General features: G+C 60.3%; 1 long non-coding RNA gene across 1 annotated transcript; it reads left to right on the forward strand.

Moving 5' to 3' along the window:
• Positions 1-445: 445 nt before the first annotated feature.
• On the forward strand, positions 446-18,172 carry LOC129406980 (uncharacterized). The gene is made up of 5 exons (XR_008631375.1): positions 446-599; positions 7,338-7,438; positions 8,362-9,472; positions 9,678-9,783; positions 10,153-18,172. It is a non-coding gene; the product is annotated as an uncharacterized LOC129406980 (long non-coding RNA).
• Positions 18,173-19,486: the final 1,314 nt, after the last annotated feature.

The following is a 19,486-nucleotide window of genomic DNA, read 5'->3' on the forward strand; positions in this document are numbered from 1 at the left end:
GTGTGTAGGGGCGGGGGGGGGGGAGGCCGGCGCTGGGACGGGTCCTGGGGGCGCGCTCCGTCCCTCTCTCCCTTTCCCCAGCTCCGCGCGCGCCTCTGCAGCGGGGCGCAGGGCGGCGAGTCCAGCCCCGCAAGCGTTGCCATGGCAGCGGCGCGGGCGGGGATGCGGTGGGGGGTGCTGAGCGCGCGGCCCGGCTCGCCCCTTTGTGCCGCGGGGGCGGCGGCGGCGGCGGGGCGCTGTCCCCCCCACCCCCACATCCTCCGCCTGGCGCGCGGAGAGCCTTGCAGGGGCGCGCGCTGCGGGCAGGGGTGCGGGTGCGGGTGCGGTGCGGGTGCGGTGCGAGTGCGTCCCCGCCCGCCCGCCCGCCCGCCAGCCGCGCCCGCATTAAAATTTCATGGGCGCTGCAGCGGCTACGCAGCCGGCGCCGGCGGCGCGGGCTCGGGGGACCGGAGGGAGGGAGGGAGGGAGGGAGGGAGGCTGCGGACGAGCGCGGGGAGGAGTTGCAGAGGGGAGGCGCTTGCAGGGGCTCCCCCACTTCTGCGCCGAGGGCCCCGGCACAAAGAGCCCTCCGCACTGGCGCCGCAGCACCGCGCCCCGAGGTAAGCCGCGCGCGCGCCCCGCGCCCCGCGCGCCCGGGCTGGGGTCCCACGCGGGGGGTCAGGGCCGGGGGACGCCGCCCGCACTGCCGGGTACCGGGCGGAGGAGCAGCCGCCCCGCACCCCCGGGCCCCCCGGCCCGCGGTTGTCAGAAGCAGACCGGGACTGGACCTGGGTGGGGCCCGGGGAAGGTAGAAGGGGCGAAGGCGCGCGGGGGTGGCCCGCGGCCACGGTCTGAGGGCGAACAAAGACCCTCCCGCACCCCTGCGGACCCCCCGGGACGGCGGGGCGCCCCGACCACCTCCCGGGCGAGCCTTGGACACAGCCCCGGCGGGCTGGGAGCTGGGGTGGGGGTGGGGGCACGGCGGTGGGGCGGGGTCCTGGCCCAGTACTGAGCCCACCTGCCTCTGCGCCTGCCGAACCTCCCACCCCGGGATGCAAATTCCAGGCGTCCTGCGCGGTCCCCCAGAGGGGGAGAAGGCTGGCCCCTCGCCTTTGGGGACCCCCGCAGTGATGCTGACAATACACGGGCGGGCGGGACCGTGCGAGGTGCCAACAGCCGCGAGGTGCCAACAGCCGCAGCATCTCCCAGGTGGGGAAACGGAGACCAGAGAAGGCTAGTTACGTGGCCAAGGTCACACAGCCGGGGCTCTGCCCCTAGGGATGGGTACTCTGGGCTCTCCTCTCCCTGGAGAGGTTAGCCTGGGAGTTGGGGTTGGGACCGGGCCAGACTCCCCCCATTGCCCCCGCTTCTGACGACCCGGGCTACGGGCTCGCTCTGCATGGGCGGCCCGGAGTGGGGTGGGATGGGGGGCGCTGCGTGCGCCCATCCCCGGACCGAGGCTGCGGTGCGCCAGGGCGGCTGGCACGCGCACCCCACTGCGGCGCAGAGACCCAGAAGCGCCCCCGCCACCTGCCGCGGGGGGCCGGGCGCGGCGGGCGCGGCGAGGGGCGACGGCGGCGGGAAGGGGCTTGGCTTTGTTTTCTCGCCGCTGCCTCCCGAGCGCCTTCCAGCTGCAGGGGGGCCCGGGCGGAGGGGAGCCGGGCAGGGATGAGTAATTCCACTCGGCAACCGGGGGAGCGGGGGACCGCGGCTCTCCGACGTCAGGGGCGTGGCTTCCTGGGTACAAATGTCCGAGCCACGCGGGGCCGGGATGAGTCAGCGGCGCTGCCCGGCCGCGCGGGGCAGCTGGAGGTTCCGCGCAGAACCCCAGCTGCTCGCGCCCCAGGCAGGTGGTCACTCCACGGGGGTCCCCCTTCCCCTCCCCCATGGAGTGATCCCAGCTTAGAGGCATCCCCGGGACAGTCTGCATGCTGCCACCCGGTGTTGGTGACAGTGCCTTGGGTCCACGCGGAGTTTGGTTAATTTCAGGTAGAAAGAATTTGGCTGAAAACCCCTCCTGGACACCCCGACGCCCTCCAGTCCTTTCTTATTGAGTGACCTGGCCACTGAGGGCTATTGTGAAAGGACCCCCCCACCACACACACACACACACACACACACCACCTGCCAACCTTTTCGCTGCCTTTTAACTTCTCCACTTCTTAGGGAGAAGGACTAAATTTCTTCAGAGGAACCCTACTTCCTGACCACCGACTTTAGAAGCCCCCATCTTCCAAGCCAGCATGAAACATGAGAATGTTATGACTTAGGGCGTTTGTTGGCCTTGTATGTGACCGATCCTTTCATCCCATCCCATAGGGAGCCGTGAGCATCACCAGGAGCAATACCTGAGTGCAGAGGCAGGAATAACCCCTGAGCACCTCTGGGGGTGGCCCTGTTCCTGCTCTCCCTCCAAATAAGTTAAATAAAATAGGTGATAGTTGCAGGAGGTTTGGGAAAGACCATAACCAAATGGGGAAGACTCCATCTGTATCAGCTCAGCGCAGCTACCTTCTTCCCCAGCTCCCTGTTTCCTTCGCCTGAGTTACTTGCTGTGGGAGTCCACAGAGGGAACGGAGGGATGTTGCTTGGAGAACAGTCAGGCCAGATGGGTCCGGGATTGCTGACCTGCCTTGGCAGCCGTCGCTGTAGTAGCAGGGTTGCTGTTTCGTGATGCAGCTCTGCCACTTGGCGCTCTATTGTTTGACCTGTGGGGGCTTGTCACACCTTTCCCACACCCGTTTTCGGGGGCCTGGGACTCGTTCTGGTCTGTGCTTCTCCCCAGGACGAGAGGATGCTCTTGGTAGTAGCACGAACCAAGGACCCGGGGCTGGTGGAAGGACCAGGGATGAAAGTCACACAGGTCGTCGGGCTGCCTGTCCTTGTTCCCGCCATGCCGTGTCCCCTCCAGTGAGAAAGCAATTCCCCTTCTCCGGGCCTCAGTTTCTCCATCTCTCCGCGGGGACCCAAAGCCTTTTGTTACTGTGAGCCTAATAGGCAGTGTGCCCTCCTGTGACAACAATCTGTTGATGTCTGAGAAAGACTGATGGCCCCATCTCTCCGTGTGTCCTCTAGCTGAGCTCCCTCTCCCCCACCCAACCCATAAATCTTTCTTTTTTTTTTTTTTGAGGGCGGGGAGGATGTTGGACCACACTCGTCAGTGTCTGAGGGTCCGTGTCTTCGGGGCTTGATCTGGAGGTGTTTAGGGTCTTGTGTGCGGTGCCGGGAATCTAACTGGAGTTGTGACTGCAGGCGCCTTACTTACCCTGGACTATCTCTCAGCAACCCCCCCGTGCACACCACCCCCCACACCCCACTAGGCCTCGAATCTTGTTTTATTTTTTAGTCATCTGCTTTCTTTTATTTATTTTTTGCTTTGGGGGCAACCCCTGGCTGTGCTCAGGGCTTCCTCCTGGTTCTGTGCTGAGGGGTCTTTCTCCTCCCGCTGCCCACCCCCGCCCAAACTAAATGTGGGGGGGGTCAACCCGGGGTCAGATGCATGCAAAGCAAGTGCCTCAGGCCCAGGAGCCCCCCCCCGCCCCCGCCAGCCAGCCCTAGTTCTTTGCTTTCATGTGTGTGGGGGCAGTTGGTTCCTCTCGCCGGGGGACCCTCGAGGGTTGCAGGAGTGGCGTTTCTGGGGCCCCCGGCCCTTTGTGCAGGGGTTGGTGAATAACTTATAGCCCGGCCCTTTGTTCCACGGGATTCTTCTCTTGTCTCCGCTGCCCGGCTCATCTGTCAGCTGCAGCTCCAGAACAATAGACAGAGATACCCGGAGAGTGGGGAGAGGCTGGCGGGGTGACATCTGTTCCCCAGCCCCTCCCCGGGCTGCTCCCCGCTCCTGGAGCAGGTGTTCCTTTTCCCTTGTGGTGCCAGGTGGACCCCCAACGGCCCCCCCCTCTGGGAGCCCCTGGGCCGTCCAAGGGCAGAAAGGAGGGGCTGGTGATTAATGGGAACCAGTCACCCTGATTCTAACACGATGCTACGGTGTGGACAGAGGCCCCTTGGGCATTCCAGACGGGACAGAGGCTCAGAGAAGGGAGGTGACTCGTTGGAGTCTCAGAGCAGGTACCTAGTGGAGTCAGGACTTGAACCCTGAACCCAGATCTTAGTCTGAGGCTGAACCTTGCAGGTGTAACTACTGCACAGCGCCCCCTGCCAGCTGAGGGCAGAACTTCACCAGTTGCCCGGAGGTCTGGGAAGAATTGGTCTTGAAACCCACTTTGGGTGGCTTAAGAAATCCGTCTGGTCCCCTCACCTGAAGAGTGGTGCTGGGACACGGGGCTGGTTGCTGCCAGCCCCTAGCTCCAATATAGGTCTTCTGCCCTTTGGGGGTTCAGCTGCCTTGTTTAAAATCTATGATAGCCTTGGAGAGAGGCTCTTTTTTTTCTTTCTTTCTTGCTTTTTGGGTCACACCTGGTGATGCACAGGGGCTACTCCTGGCTCATGCACTCAAGAATTACTCCTGGCAGTGCTCAGGGGACCATATGGGATGCTGGGAATAGAACCCAGGTTGGCTGTGTGCAAGGCAAATGCCCTACCCACTGTGCTATTGCTCCAGCCCAGAGAGAAGCTTATTCTGAACCTCATTTTACATCTGCAAAATGGAGATAAAAGAATTCAACCCCTGGTGTGTGTGTGTGTGTGTAGGTAAAGGTACCCCAAATAAGAGTCAGTTATCAAGAAATGCTGGGTCACACCTGGGGATGCTCAGGGGTTACTCCTGGCTCATGCACTCAGGAATTACTCCTGGCAGTGCTCAGGGGACCCTATGGGATGCATGGAATCGAACCCGGGTCGGCTGCGTGCAAGGCAAACGCCCTACCCACTGTGCTATTGCTCCAGCCCCTGCAGCTTTTTTTCTTTTTGAGGGTGATATGAAATTTGAGGTTCCTCTTTCATAGATGTTATATCTGAATTCTTTAAGAGCAGATATTTTGTGGGCTGGACAGCTAGGCCAAGGGTTAGGGTGCTTGCTTGGCATGTGACTGATCCTGTTTGGTCTCCGCACCACATGTACTTCCCTGGTATGCCCGGGAGTGGAGTGATCCCTGAGCACAGAGCCCTTAGCTGCTCTCTGGTGAGGCATTCCCTAACCTGCAGGGGCTCGCGACTTCCTGGCACCCACCCCCAAAGCAGTCGAGTGCAACGTGTCCCATGAACTTCACCTCTCTTCACGCATTGATTTTATCCTGGAGTCAAGGGGGACACATTAGAAGCCCTACCAAGCCCAGGGTGGGGGGCCCTAAGTGCAGCGTCCATGCAGATTTGTGTCCAAGGCATGTTCCCTGGTGGAGGCTTGACTGTGGTAGAGACAGTGCCCGGAGCAGAGGGGGGAGGAAGTGTGTCTTGGGAGGGTGGTAGGTGGGAAGGTGGAAGGTGGTGGGTGGGTGCCGGTGGAGGCTAGAGATGAGGAAAGAAGGTGAGAAAACTAGAGACGTCTCGTTTCTCAGAGGCTGTGGCTGTCCCGTTGACCCTCACTGCAGGCCTGGGAGGGGCCAGGTTGGCCCCAAGCGGGTATGGACTTGGCCAAGGGTGGGGAGTGGATGAGAATCTGTCCTGAAGCCCGAGGCTGTCCCGTGTGCTGGGTTTGGCCTTGGCACCCGACCCAACTGCCTCCAGTTTCCATCTTGTCTGCACCTAGGAGGTCAGTTTTTTTTTTTTTTGGTTTTTGGGTCACACCCGGCGATGCACAGGGGTTATTCCTGGCTCTGCACTCAGGAACCACTCCTGGCGGTGCTCAGGGGACCATATGGGATGCTGGGATTTGAACCCGGGTTGGCTGCGTGCAAGGCAAACGCCCTACCCGCTATGCTATCATTCCAGCCCCTAGGAGGTCAGTTTTGGAAAATCCAGTGACCCTGAGGTCTTTGGTCCATATTGTAAACCCCACACCTCCCATTCCTCTTTTCTACAACAGCTTGAGGCCTCTTGGTTCTGGAGACTCCAGGAGAATCGAAGGAATCTCTCAGGTGGCCCATTGCTCCCGGTCGCCCCTGGGAGTGGTGCCCCAAGACTGGCCATTTCCGGTTTCTTTGAGGGAGGAGGGAGTCCTGGGGTACCCTGGAGTCCGATCCCCCAGGCCTTGGCTTGAAGGGGGGATTGTGCGCACTGGGGCACTGGGATGCCGTTGTCTCTGTCTGCCCTCCACGCTGGTCCTGCGATGTCCTTACAGCTAAAAAAGCATGTGGACAAAGTTACAGCCCACCCAAGAACTCTTTTCAGGGTGGGGTGATCCTGCAGGCCTCCACCCCCCCCCCTCCAGCTCAGCCGAGACAGGGAGCATTTTGTCACCTGAAATATCCCTCTGTCAGCTCCAGGGGGTCCTGCTCTGGCGCCAGGGCTCTGAGCCTGCTCTCTGTCCCTGCAGGATTGTTGACTGTTTCTTTTCTCTTTTCTTTTCTTTTCTTTTTTTTGCTTTTTGGGTCACACCCCGCAATGCACAGGGGTTACTCCTGACTCTGCACTCAGGAATCTCCCCTGGCGGTGCTCAGGGGAACATATGGGATGCTGGGAATTGAACCCGGGTCGGCCGTGTGCAAGGCAAACACCCTACCCGCTGTGCTATTGCTCCAGCCCCCTGCAGGATTGTTTTTGAGTCCTATTGGTCTGGGCCTCTGTTAGCTTCTTTGGCTCAGTTTTAGTTTAGTTTTTTTTTTTTTTCGGGGGGATGTTCATGCTTGTTTTGCAGGTATCACTCATTCAGTTTCTTTTGGGTCTGACTTTAGGGGAGGCATAGTTTATTTTTAACTTTTTTATTTAAACTTTTTCCTCATTTTTATTGCAGCACCGTGATGTATCATACTTTTATATCTGACACTTCCATGCATACATCATCCCAACAATGCCCCCCACCCCCGCACCTGTGCCTGCTTCCCTTCGTCAATGTCCCAAATGCCCATCCCATCTGTCCTCCTCCTTTGGCCCTGCCCCAGGAAAGCTCAGATGTATAGGGGCATAGTTTATTATATACTTATTAATTTGAGTTTTGGGCCACACTCAGCAATGCTCAGAAGTTACTCCTGGGCCTGTACTCAGGAATTACTCCAGGTGATGCTCGAGAGACTATATAGAATGTTGGGGATCACACCCGGGTCAGTTGCATGCAAGGCAAGTACCCTACCCACTGTACTAACTCTCTGGCCCCCAAGAAGCATCATTTAAAGATCACTCACTTCCAGCACTAAATTCAGTGCTTTTTTTCCCCCATAGAGTTTCCACCGCCATCACCCTATGTTAGAACGTTGACCTGGGTCCCACGAACTCCCTTTCGGCCACTCACTGCCCGTCCCCCATACGCCCCCCCCCAATCCCAGAACCTGCTCATCTCTTCTGTCCCTGTGGGTCTCTCTCCTGGCCAGCTCGTCAGACAGGACCTTGCCGTGGGTGGACTCCTGAGCCTGCCTCCCTGTGCTCCGTGTGACATTTCCAAGACTTGTCCACGTCAAAATCTGTGCCAGTGGTGAGTGGATCCATTAGGATGTCTACTCTAGCTCAGTGATCCCTTCATTCACCAACACTGCGTGTATTTGAGGTTGATCCTCCTTTCCTAACCGGGGAAAGCATCCCGTTCTACCCCCGGGGACATCTTAGCCATACCTTAGGGACAGATATAGTGAGTTTCGGTAACATCAGTGTTAACACAATGATGAACTTCAAGTTGACGTTATTAACTGGTGCAAAGCAATAGGCAGGAGTGGGGTTGGGTTTGGACCACACCCAGTGGCACTCAGAGCTTGCTCCTGGCTCTGCACCCCAGGGTCATTCCCCTGGTGCTCAGGAACCCCTACTCAGTGCTGGGGATTGGATCAGGCCTGACGGCATGCAAGGCAAACACCTTTACCTGTGTTCTGTTACTTGGGCCCCTGGTGGCAACACTTTTTTTTTTTTTACTTTTTGGGTCACACCTGGCGATGCTCAGGGGTTACTCCTGGCTCTGCACTCAGGAATCACCCCTGGCGATGCTCAGGGGACCCTATGGGATGCTGGGAATCGAACCCAGGTCGGCCGCATGCAAGGCAAACGCCCTACCTGCTGTGCTATTGCTCCAGCCCTTGGAAACACTTTTTGATCCATGTTCCAGGCATTGGCAAAGCCATGGTGGGGAAAAATAACTTTGAGTCTTGTGCCGGGCACCAGGGCTGAGAAGCCTGGTCAGAAGCAACCCCTTTGGTTGAGCTCAGAGCCCCCCACCCAGCTCCCACCCTTCTGGATCCCTGGCTGCTTTCCCAGGCGCTGAAGTTTCCCTGGAAACCACCCTGACTTGGTTAGAACCGCGGGGAGTGGGGGTGGGGGGCTTCTGGGTCTGCAGGACTGGGGGAAGGGTCTTGGAGGCCACACCAGGAGCTCCCCCCCCCCGAGCGGCCTGGCTTCTTCTCCTTACAGGGCGTGAGGACTTTCAGGGGAGACGCGGGGATTCCTGGTTCCTTCTGGTCAGCTCCGAGCCCCGGAAGCAGCTCTGCAGATAAGTGCTCACGCCCACAGGCATACAGCCCACCACACACAGACCCCACCCGACGCCCAGGAGGGAGGGCGAGGGGGAGGGATGTGGCTCATTTATTTTCCCTTTTCTATGCCACAGAGACCTTGCCCACGGTTTGGGGGGGTCTCAGAAAGGGAAATTTTACCCCCCCCATTCCCCACATTGGCACAGGGGGGGCCCATACTGGATCTGCTCCTCTGCCAGGAACCCCTGTGGCATGGAAGCTTTTGACCTGCATGCACCTGTCCGTCAGGTGGAGGGAGGAGGCTCGGACCCCGTTGCTTGGGCTGGCCCTGCTCTTTTGCAGATGGGGGCGGCGGGGGTAGGGGGGGCTTTGTCACTTCACCCAGAGATCAGGGCCAGGGATGCTTTTCCTGGCAGAGCAGTGGGGACGCAGCCTGCAGGACCCACCTCCTGAGTGGGAGGTGGGGTTGGCGGGGGGATGTCTGAGTGTCTTTCCAGCTCTGGACCCCCAAATCCCAGGATTCTGTGAGTTTCTGAGGATATGCTGAGAGCTCTCGAGGGTTTGGCCTTCCAAGAACCCACCCCCTTACTCTGGGGTGCCCTGAGCTTCTCTGTTGCCCTGGAGGATGGGGCTGGTGGGAGAAGGCCCTTGTCTGTCCCTCTCACTGCCCAAGTGCTGGGTCACCGAGGCGCATCCTGGGTGTATGTTGGGGCTGGGAGGATCCCCCCCCTGGGCCAGATTGGGGACACTCACAGATACTGACCTGCTTGCTCCAAGGGAGTTGGAGAGGGAAACCCACCTGGGTCTCCCTGGGCCCCCCCACTAAGGATACTCTGGGGGGATGGGAGAGGAAGGGGGGTGAGGGGGCTGTGCCCAGGCCTCACCCCTAGCAGGGAGTCCTGGCCTGGGTTCTGGGGACCCCCCCACCCCAATGTGGTTTTCTCCTGTGGCGTGGCTGGCCCTTGTCTTCCAGGAGGGGCCCGTGGGGGCCGCGGGGGGAAGCTGCTGGGAGCTGAGAGCGGTGTGGAGCGGTGGCTGGATGCAGCCAGGTAAGTCTGGGAGAGCCTGGGGAGGGGGTGGCGATGCTGCTCCGTGTCCCCGCACCCCACCTCCCTGGACCCCCTTCTCCAGACTCAGGCCTGGCCGGGGCCCTCCAGTTTCCGGGTCAGGGGTTCTGGGCGGGGGTGAGTGTCACCCTGCGGGCTCGCTGGCAGTGGGCGTGTGGCCGAGATCTCAGCCTGCTCCTTTACTCAGTGCAGTGGGGTCTTGGACCCGGCTGGCCATCAATGGTGACCGCGCCCCAGGACACGGTTTTGCCTGCACCCATCCTCACAGCAGAGCACGCGTCTTCCCTGTCTCGGTGAGTAAGTGAGCGCCGCGTCCTGGGAGGCATGCAAGTGTGTACGCGCAGCAGGAACGGCAGAACGCCAGCACAGCGCTCTAACGTCATTCTCCGCCCAGCTCAGCCCTGGCTCCGCGTCCTGGAGACGGATCTGGGGGCTCTTGGGCCACTGACCTGGCCCTTCCAATGTGGGGGTAGCCCTGCTTTCACCTCTTCCCCTCCCTCCCTAAACTTTTCCTGCAAGTTTGTATCGGCCAAGGAGCCTTGTCCATCACCCTGTCTAGGTGATGGGACGCAAGAGGGAGACGAGGGTTTGGGGTGTCTGGGAGGGGGGTCGAGGTTGGGGTGCGGGGGGGCGGACAAGCCCTAAGCTTGTGCTTCTTGCAGCTGCCCTGCCCAGCACACCTGCGGAACTCTTGCCCGGGGCTTCTCTTTGGAGCCTGGGTGAAGCCCGAACTAGCGGTGCCTCCACGACGCTGGGACCAGCTTGGGTGGTTCTCCGGAACCCTGGACCGTTCCCCGCTGACTTCCTTCTCCCACCTGGGACAGCGTGTCCCGCGGAGAAAGGCCCACCTGGATCAGCTCTGGAGGGGTGCGGGTGCCTGTCTCGGACCTTCCCGACCTCCAGTGGACTTGTTTCTCCAGTCTGTCCAGCTGACCACCCGACAGCGCCACCTGGGCCAAGGCCCCACTGACCACACCTCCAGGAGGTGGGGCCTGCGGAGGACCCAATGGGAGGGCAGCAGAAACGAGGGGAGGGCGGGGATTGTAAAGGACCCAATGGGAGGGCAGCAGAAATGAGGGGAAGGCGGGGATTGTAAAGGACCCAATGGGAGGGCAGCAGAAATGAGGGGAAGGCGGGGATTGTAAAGGACCCAATGGGAGGGCAGCAGAAATGAGGGGAGGGCGGGGCCTGTGGAGGACCCAATGGGAGGGTGGCAGAAACCAGGGGCAGGCCAGGGAGGAACCAATGGGCGGCGGGCAGGAGTCTTGGGGCGGGGCCGGGCTGCGCAATCTGCTGGACTCTGTCTCAGGCTGTTTGTTTGCGAGCGATTCTCTGGCTTGTGGGTGCTGCTTCTCTCTCGGAGGGTCTGGGCTGAGCCTGGGACGTGCCTCCAGGGTGGTCACACGTGGGGAGCAGCACCTGGGGTCGGGGCTAGGGGTGCAGCGGGGATGCTTCCCTTGCAAGCAGAGGGTTTGCGAGAGACAGGGCGATCCAGACCCTGGGAGCCGTCCAGGCTCAGAGCCTGGCTCCTCCTACCCTGTAGGGAACGGGCTGGATCAGCCCCAGGCTGGGGGTGGGGGTGCCCCAGGCTGGCTCTGCCTGCTCGCACTGCCCTCACACGCGTGATGACTGCACGCGAGTGGGTCGCTGGTTGAGCAGGAGGCTGAGGTCCAAGGTCTGAGGCTTCTCCCTGTGGCTGCTCCACCTTGGCTTGCAGATTGCTCCTCCCGGCCTGCTGTGAGCTCATCCGGCCTTCTCTCCGCGCAGTGCTTAAGGGGAGGGAAGAGAGATCTACGTGTTTCCCTCTGCTGTTAAGGACAGCCCTGGCTTAGCTAGCCCTTAGAACCCCACCGTACCGTTATCCCTTCCCCCAAAATCCCTATCTTTAAGCTATTTTGGGAATAGAGGGTGATGGCTCCAGTTTTAAGAGTCTGAGGAGGTTCAGGTTGGAGAGTGGGCCCAGGTCCTCAGAGGACATGCCCAGAATCGACGAGGAGCCCCTAAGAGAGGGTCTGGGGGCAGTCAAGGTGTTAGAGCTGGAGGGGTGAGTCGTTTCTCTCAGTCCTGTTTCCATGTTAGAGGGACCCTTGGCTCTACTGGGGACCTCAGGGCTAGCCTGGCACAGTACTAGACCCTCCTTGGTGCTCACCAACCATCCCCACCCCCTCCCCCATTCCATCTCCAGCCTGGACTTGGGGGCTGACAATTTTTCACGCTCTGGATAGTTAATCCAACCTCCTAGGTCCAGGGATGGTGCCCAGCTGGCCCATCCTGAATGGCCTTTGACCTGCTCAGCTCAGCTCCTTGTGGAAGTGACCGGCTCCACTTCCGGCAGCTCAGAATGCTCCTTGCAGGCCTCGCCTCTGAGTCCTCCTTGAGAGCAGCCTATCTGGGCGTGGCCTGCAAGGGGCTGGGGTGCTGGGAGAAAGCTCAGAGCAAGTTGTGGTGGCCCGGACCAGGCTTTTCAGCACGGGCAGCGCCGGCCAGGGCCTCGAAGGGCAGCCATGTGGCCTCACCAAGGGCTCACAGGGGAAGAGATTAGAGCGGCAGTTCCTCAAAGCCATTTCTGGCCACTGCTTTCACAGAATTCAAATGCAGCGGGGGTTTCTGTAGAGCAGGGCTCGGCAGAGCTGCTTTAAAAAGGCTGCTGGGAAATGCCAGTGGTCAAGAACAGCCCCAGGAGGAAGTGTCCTGTCCCCCGTGTCCGCTCTCCAGCCCCAACTTCTGCTCATCAGGCAACAAAACATTTTTTTTTTCTTTTTCTAATGGGGCATCCTTTAGTCTGGAGGAGGGGGCAAGGCAGGATTTGGGCAGGGAAACTAGAGTAGGGATGAGAGGGGCCACGTCTGGGTGCGCTGTGGCATCGGTTTTAAAAGGCGGCAGGCCAGCATGGGCCGGGGAGTGTGAACTGGCTTCCAGGCCTCACTGAGTGCTCGCAAGTTTGGGGGCAGGCAGTGGTGGGAGCACTCAGAGGCAGTTGGGGATGGGAGAGATGCCCACGGCTCGTGGTGACTGGGCGGGGGGCGGGGGGTGGTGCAGACGTGGGAAGATTCTGCTGTGTGCACATCCACATAAGTGTACGTGTTCTCACACGCCTGGCAGGGACAGGCTCCGGCCCCCGGGGAAGGGGCTGACCAGATCCAGGCAGGTGGGGGAAGTGGCGGGAGGGAGGGGAGGTCCAGCCAGGATGACCCAAACACTGAAGTATCGGCAGGAGGGTCTTGGAGGCCCCCCGGCTAAGAACTAAGGATGCAAACATAGTCTATGGGGGTTTATGTGACTCTAGCTGGGCAGTAGAAGCAGATGCCCCCTGCCCTGGTCAGGCCCAGCTCCCTGGCTGGTGGGGGCGGGAGGTCTCTACGGTGGGACCGGAGTGGCGGGGTGCATGGTGGAATTAACCTACTAACCCAGGGCTCGGCCGGGACGCTGTGGTGTGTGACGAGGTGCCTGGCCTTCTGCCAACTGACTAACCCACTAACCAGGCCCGAGCATGCCCTACTAACCCCGCGCAGCCAGACCTTACTAACCTTGCAGCTCGTGGGCCTTTCCAGGGGACCAGGGAGTGGACGAGGCTCCGGAAGGCCCTGGCCGAGGCCCGGGGTCTCTGTGCAGACCCCCGCTCCAGGACGGGGCATGCCGATCAGGTCTCCAGCTCTGCCGCTTACTGCCGCCTCTCTGAACCCCAGTTTCTTGGGCAGTGGGAGGGACGTCTTCCTTCCCTGATCTTCAGTGAGGAAGCCCGTGAATACCAAGGGTTGGCACAGGTCAGAATACATTAACGTTACAGAATAATAATAATAAATAATAATAAAAAGTGGGGTGAGGGTGTGGGCTGGAGGCCCAGATATATGATGGGGTTCCCTGCCGAGGCTCCGTCCCTCTGGGTATTCTGCACACAGACCCCCACGCCTGGGCCCAGACACTCGCTTTAACCCCCTAACTGTCTCTTTCTGACATTCTTCCTCCTCTTCAGCTTTCTTTGCCGTAGGCAGCTCTTTTGTTCGGTTACTAACCTGTCTAACCCAGGGGTGCCACCACCGTACCCCGCCTGCCCCTTAACAAACTAACGGACCTGCGTGTGCCCCCCTTTCTCCTAGCGACTCCCGCGTGTGTCTGCTGAGGTCCCCTGGCCGCTGGTGCTGTGCTCTTACTAACCCAGACCCTACTAACCCTGGTTTCTCTTACTAACCCCAGCCCTGCCGAGCTCTGGGCCCCTTCTAGGGGCTGGTCCCCCTCCTTCTGACAAGCAGATGTCTTGGGGTTGCCCCAGGGGCTGTGAGTTCCAGTCTTGGGGGGCCCCGGGCTGCGGCAGCAGATGGCTCTAGTGAGCTCGCCCCCAGCGCCCAGAGGAGGAAGGGGTCTCGAGGAGGCGAGGCTGGTCTCAGTGCCGTGGCATCACGGCGCTGGGCACAAGTCTGGTTGCTGCCAGGAGGGGTTGGGACCAGGGACACTTCTGGGTGTTGCCCTTTAGGTCACGGAGCTTTAGATCACGGAGCCCTGGGCTTGTCCCCGTGAAGGGAACAGAAAAGGAGCCTGTGCGCCCCTCTTTGGAGGGAGGGCGAATTGGCCAAACTCTCCACTGGAAAGTGACCAGTGGAGGTGCAGGGCTGGCACAGGAAGTCAGTGGGCGGGACCGACCTGCCCCATACCGGAAGTAAGCCAGGAGCCGAGCCCCACACAGGAAGTGGGCAGGCTGAGCCTTCCTTACGATGGAAGCCGGTGAAAACGCTTTCGTGCTGGAGATCACTGAGTGGATCGATTGGTCATTGATCAGTAATAGTTGGAAGTAAGCCACGCACTGGTGGGGGGGGGGAGGCATTTCCCACTTGGTGGTCTGGAAGCCGGAACTACCACCGGAAGCTAGAGGGAAGGGCACTTCCGGCCACAGGAGCAGCGAGACGGTGGTTCCTACAACCGGAAGTTGGCTAGAGGGGCCCTCCGCCGCCTCCGAGGCCGGGAGAGCCCGGGGTCCCCCACCGGAAGTGGCGTGATCCATTTTTTGAGTACTTGAGCCTTTGTAAAGGACCGTGTCACACCTGGAAGCGGAAGAAGGCAGGGAAGCAAGAGGGGCCCCTCTGGGCTCAGGGTTGCAGGAGGAAGAGGGGCGGTCCTAAAGTGACCCCCGAGTGCCCGCAGGGCCCTGCAACGTTTCAGGCCAGTCAGGGGTCCCTCCGGCTCCCTGCTCTGTTCCCACCCTCTCCCCGCCCCAGCCCACCTCCCCCAGAGCCCGCCAGCTGCTAAGCCGGGGCCACACCTGGGGGTGATTTGATGCCTCACCTCCAGTAGGCACCTTGGTCTCTTTGGGCTACTCTCTGGCTCCTCTGCACTAACTCTTGCTCATCCTTCACCCAGCTAATCCTTGCCTTGCCCTGGCCGCCCCCCACCATCCCGGGGGCCGACCACTAACAGCCAGTCCTGTGTGTCGGGGGCTCCGGGCTCCTAGCCTGGCTCTGACCGGCTCCCTGATTAACCCGTTCTCCACCTCGACTAACTCCTGCCCTCCTGGTCTGTTCCTTTCTGCAGAAACTAACGGCTTGTGGACTTCTCTCTGACTAACAACAGGTCTAACACCCCCGTTACCATGACTATTAACAGCTTGGATGTCCGCATGGCTGGGCAGGCGCTAACACAGGGAGACGGGGAGCTAGCGGTGTCGGGCTGGGGGGCTCCTCTGGGTGGCCTGGTGTGAAGTCAGCTGAGATGGCAGTGCTCCAAAGGAGGTGCCAAGGCAGGGTGGCCGGGGTGGCCTGGTGCACTGGGTGGGGCCCAAATTCAACCTTGGTAGGTCGTGGCCCCTGAACACAGCCCGTTACACCTTCATTATCTACAATCGGTGACCTAAGATGCACTTCCGAGTCACAGTAGCAAAAAACCAGACGAGTGGGTATAGCTCTTGCAGATGGCAGAACCCCTGTGCGGGGTGTGCAGGGGTCCTTGATTTGGCGGTGGTGGGGGGTGGTGTGTGTGTGTGTGTGTGTGTGTGTGTGTGTGTGTGTAGGTTTGGAAACCCTGGGTCATAAAGCTTTAGATCCCAAAGGGTTGTCACGCTCGGTTTATTCATGCAGTGCCGGGGGACGGCCCCGGGCCCCTTGCATGTGACACATGCACACTTGTCACTGGGGCACGGCCCCGGGGCCCCTTGCATGTGACACGTGCACACTGGGGCACGGCCCCGGGTAGTTGTTCCATGTCAACAAGCTCAGGCTCTCGGGTGAGGAGGTGAGGGTGTGACTGGGAGGGAGTCTGGGTGGCCTTGGGGAGGAGGAGGCCAGACTGTGTCAAGGGGAGATGGGCAGTGGCCCCGCGACCCCGATTCCCCTTGCTGTTGGCAGCTCCTAGCAGGGCCCCGGGACCGGACCCGTTCAGGACAGGGCCTTCCTCTTCGCTGGCCCGGGTCTGGCTGAGGCAGCATCTCTGGCACCCCTGGGCTCAGAGCTACCTTGGCCGAGCTGCCGGTGAGAGCAGGAGGGCGATGCACGGGCAGCAGGAGCAGCAGAGGGGACAGAGAAAGCATCCCTAAGGGCTCAGAGAAGGTGCCCCCGTGCTGGCTCACCCAGATGGAGCGGCGCCTGCGCAGTGGGGGGGAAGGGAGAGCAGGGGCGCTTGGCGCCCTCTAGTGGCCACCTGGCGCCACTTCACTGGGAGCCGGAAGCTCAGGCAGGACCTAAGTCCAACTGCTGTGCGCCCGGCCCTGCTCTGGGGACTGGAGCCCACGTGGGGACTTTTTGGATGTTTTGACGGGGACGGGGCAGTCCGGGAGACCCACAGGCTGCAGACCCGGTGCCAGGCACTGCGTGGGTGTTGCAGAGGCATGAGATGCTCTCCAGCCTCCAGGGGCGGGTCCCATGCCGGTGAGCGGGGGGCGGGGGGGGGCACCTGGGGGCGTGAGCAGACGGAGGGTCTTCCAGGGCAGAGGGCAAGAGTGGAGGGGAAGACTGGCCCCGGCTCTGGGGAATGAAGAGCGTCAGAGGGGTCCTGGGAGGGTTGCGGGAAGCTAGCCAGGCGCAGGCGGGGAATGAGCGAGCACCAGAGCTCCCCCCAGGGGCCTTGAGATGGGGAGGGGAGGGGAGATGCGGGGTTGGAGTTCGAGGCCGGCGCGATGGGTGGCGGGCTGAGGGGCTTGTCGCTTCTCAGGAGCTGATGTCCCCGCTGATGCTCACTCTGGCCTCCAGGCCAGTGGCCAGCAAGCTTGCAGCTGGGTTGGGGTGCAGGGCCCCTGAGTTAGGTCTGAAGCGGCTGATGGGAGGAGCCTGAGGTCCAGCCTGAGACGGTGGGCGGCCGGCAGGGGTCGATGGTAAAGGTGACGTGGAAGAGGCCCGGGGTGGAGCTGCTTGTTCTGTGCCCTGCCCCTGCGGCTCCCAGAGGCCTGAAGATGCGGCCCCATGTCGTGAGAGTCAGATGGGCGTATTGGACAGGGACCCCACATCCTGTGTGCCTGTGCGGGGCATGTCAGCATGGGTGCCCTCTGCGAGGCTGGGGGAGGGCCAGCGGGGACCAGGGTCTGCCGCGTGGGGGAAGGGGCCTCGAGACTCTCAGTGGTGGTGACAGTCTATGTGGTTGTGTGTGAGCCTCTGAGTGTAGCTGGGAGGGCGCGAGTGTGCGAGCAGAGGTGTGAGGGTGTAAGTGTGTGTGTGGGGGGGTGAGGGTGTATGTGTAAATGTGTAGGTGCGAGGGTGTAAGCAGGTGCCAGGTGTGTGACTGGAAACGTGTGAGGGTGTGAGGGTGAATGTGATTGTGTTAGTATGAGACTGAGGGAATGTGCCTATGCCTGAGTGTGCATGTATGTGATTGCACCATGTATGTGCATGATTGTGTCCAGGTGCGAGAGCATGTCTAGGATTATGCACATGTGTGGGAGCCAGTATGTGAGCAAATGTGTACACTTGTGAGAGCATATGTGTGTGTGTGTGTGTGTGTGGTTATGCCCATGTGTGAGAGCATGTATGTGTGTGTGCCCATGTGTGTGATTGTGCCCATGTGTAAGAGCATGTATGTGAGTGAATGTGCCCATGTGTTTGAGCATGTGTGCGCGATTGTGAACATGTGTGAGAGCATGTATGTGACTGTGCCCATGTGCAAGAGCATGTGTGTGTGATTGTGCCCATGTGTGAGTGTATGAGTATGCCCACGTGTGTGATTGTGCCCATGTGTGAGAGCATGTATGTGAGTGAATGTGCCCATGTGTGAGAGCATGTGTGTGTGTGATTGTGCCCATGTATATTCATGTATAAGTGTGATTGTGTCCATGCATGTGTGTGCCTGATTATGTCCATGTATGTGCATGGTTGGGCCCATGTGTGAGAGCATGTATGTGAGTGATTGTTCCCAGGTGTGTGCATGTGTTCAGGACTTGGTACCAGGGCACATTCTCTTCCCCTTCCACATCCACTCTGGCCGCCAGCCCACTTCCCGGCAAGCTCCTGGTGCCCTGAGTGGGGGCTGACGGTGGGTCTGAAAGGGGCACCTTGTTCCTTCCCAGCAGCCGCACTGGGGGGTGGCCAGGCTGCAGGGTGGGGAGCTGATTCCATCCTTACCGTGTGCCCAAAGGCCCCCCCGGGTCCCCTCAGAGCCTCTGTGGGATGGGAACGGCCCAGAGGAGACGTGTGGCATGTTTTGGCCTTCTGGGGGTGTGGCACGTGGATCCGAAGTTCTGCTGTGTATTAAAAACCAGATTTTTACAGATCTGCAGTGGCTTGTGAACTTGCCTTGTCTCCACACACGTGTGACTTATTCGGTTCAAAACTCCACTTCCCTGTTAAAGATCAGAGGGTGAGGGGCTGGAGTGATAGCACAGCGGGTAGGGCGTTTGCCTTGCACGCGGCCGACCCAGGTTCGAATCCCAGCATCCCATATGGTCCCCTGAGCACCGCCAGGGTGATTCCTGAGTGCATGAGCCAGGAGTGACCCCTGTGCATCGCCGGGTGTGACCCAAAAAGCAAAAAAAAAAAAAAAAAAAAAAAAAAAAAAGATCAGAGGGTGAGTGTGACTTGGGAGGCCAGGGCGGGGGGGCACCGAGTCTGGGGAGTGTGAGTGTGTGAGTGTGTGTGTGTGAGTGTGAGTGTGTGAGTGTGTGTGTGTGAGTGTGAGTGTGTGAGTGTGTGTGAGTGTGAGTGTGTGAGTGTGAATGTGTGTGAGTATGAGTGTGTGAGTGTGTGAATGTGTGTGAGAGTGTGTGAGTGTGTGTATGAGTGTGTGAGTGTGAGTGTGTGAGTGTGTAAGTGTGTGTGAGTGTGTGTGAATGTGAGTGTGAATATGAGTGTGAATGTGAGTGTGTGTGAGTGTGTGTGTGAGTGTGTGTGAATGTGAGTGTGAATATGAGTGTGAATATGAGTGTGTGTGAGTGTGTGTGTGTGTGAGTGTGTGTATGGGGGTGTCAGGGCAGGAGGAGGGAAATCCTCAGAAGCTGATGCAACTGGAGGTTTGTTCTTCATGGGGGAAGCGACGGCCTGAGTGACGCTGGCTGGGTGTGTTGGCACCGAGGGCACTGACCTCTTGCTCAGCCGCCACCCGTGACCCCACACTTTCTCGAGTACCACTTCGTGCTTGGCCAGCACGTCAGCGGAAAACCAGGCCCCTCTGATCACGGAGCTTCTGCTGCATTGGCGTGGCAGCGTTCCCTTCGCGCACCAGGTGGGGGGAGTTGAGTGTGTGGGGCCGGGAGACGCACAGCATCCCGGTGCCAGGCCCCCTCCAGCACGCAGGCCAGACATTGCCAGCTGATCACCGATCTCTGGTCGCACCCGAGGTCCTTCCTTAGGACAGTGTTCTGGCCGGCCAGCTCCGCCCTGCTGGCGGGATGTTAAGGATTGGAGCCAGAGCTGGGAGAGCTCCAAGGCCCTTGTCTGACACGTGGCTGACCCCGGTGGGACCCAGGCATGGTGCGAGGTCCCCAGACACTCCTGGGTGCTGGCCTGGGGGTCTCCGAGCTCTGCTGGGATGGTCCAGGAAGCCCCCGGCACCGCAGCACCAGAGCAGTGCCGTGCCCTCTGGCCCTGG

This window comes from Sorex araneus, chromosome 9, assembly GCF_027595985.1.
Source record: "Sorex araneus isolate mSorAra2 chromosome 9, mSorAra2.pri, whole genome shotgun sequence".
NCBI lineage: Eukaryota > Metazoa > Chordata > Mammalia > Eulipotyphla > Soricidae > Sorex > Sorex araneus.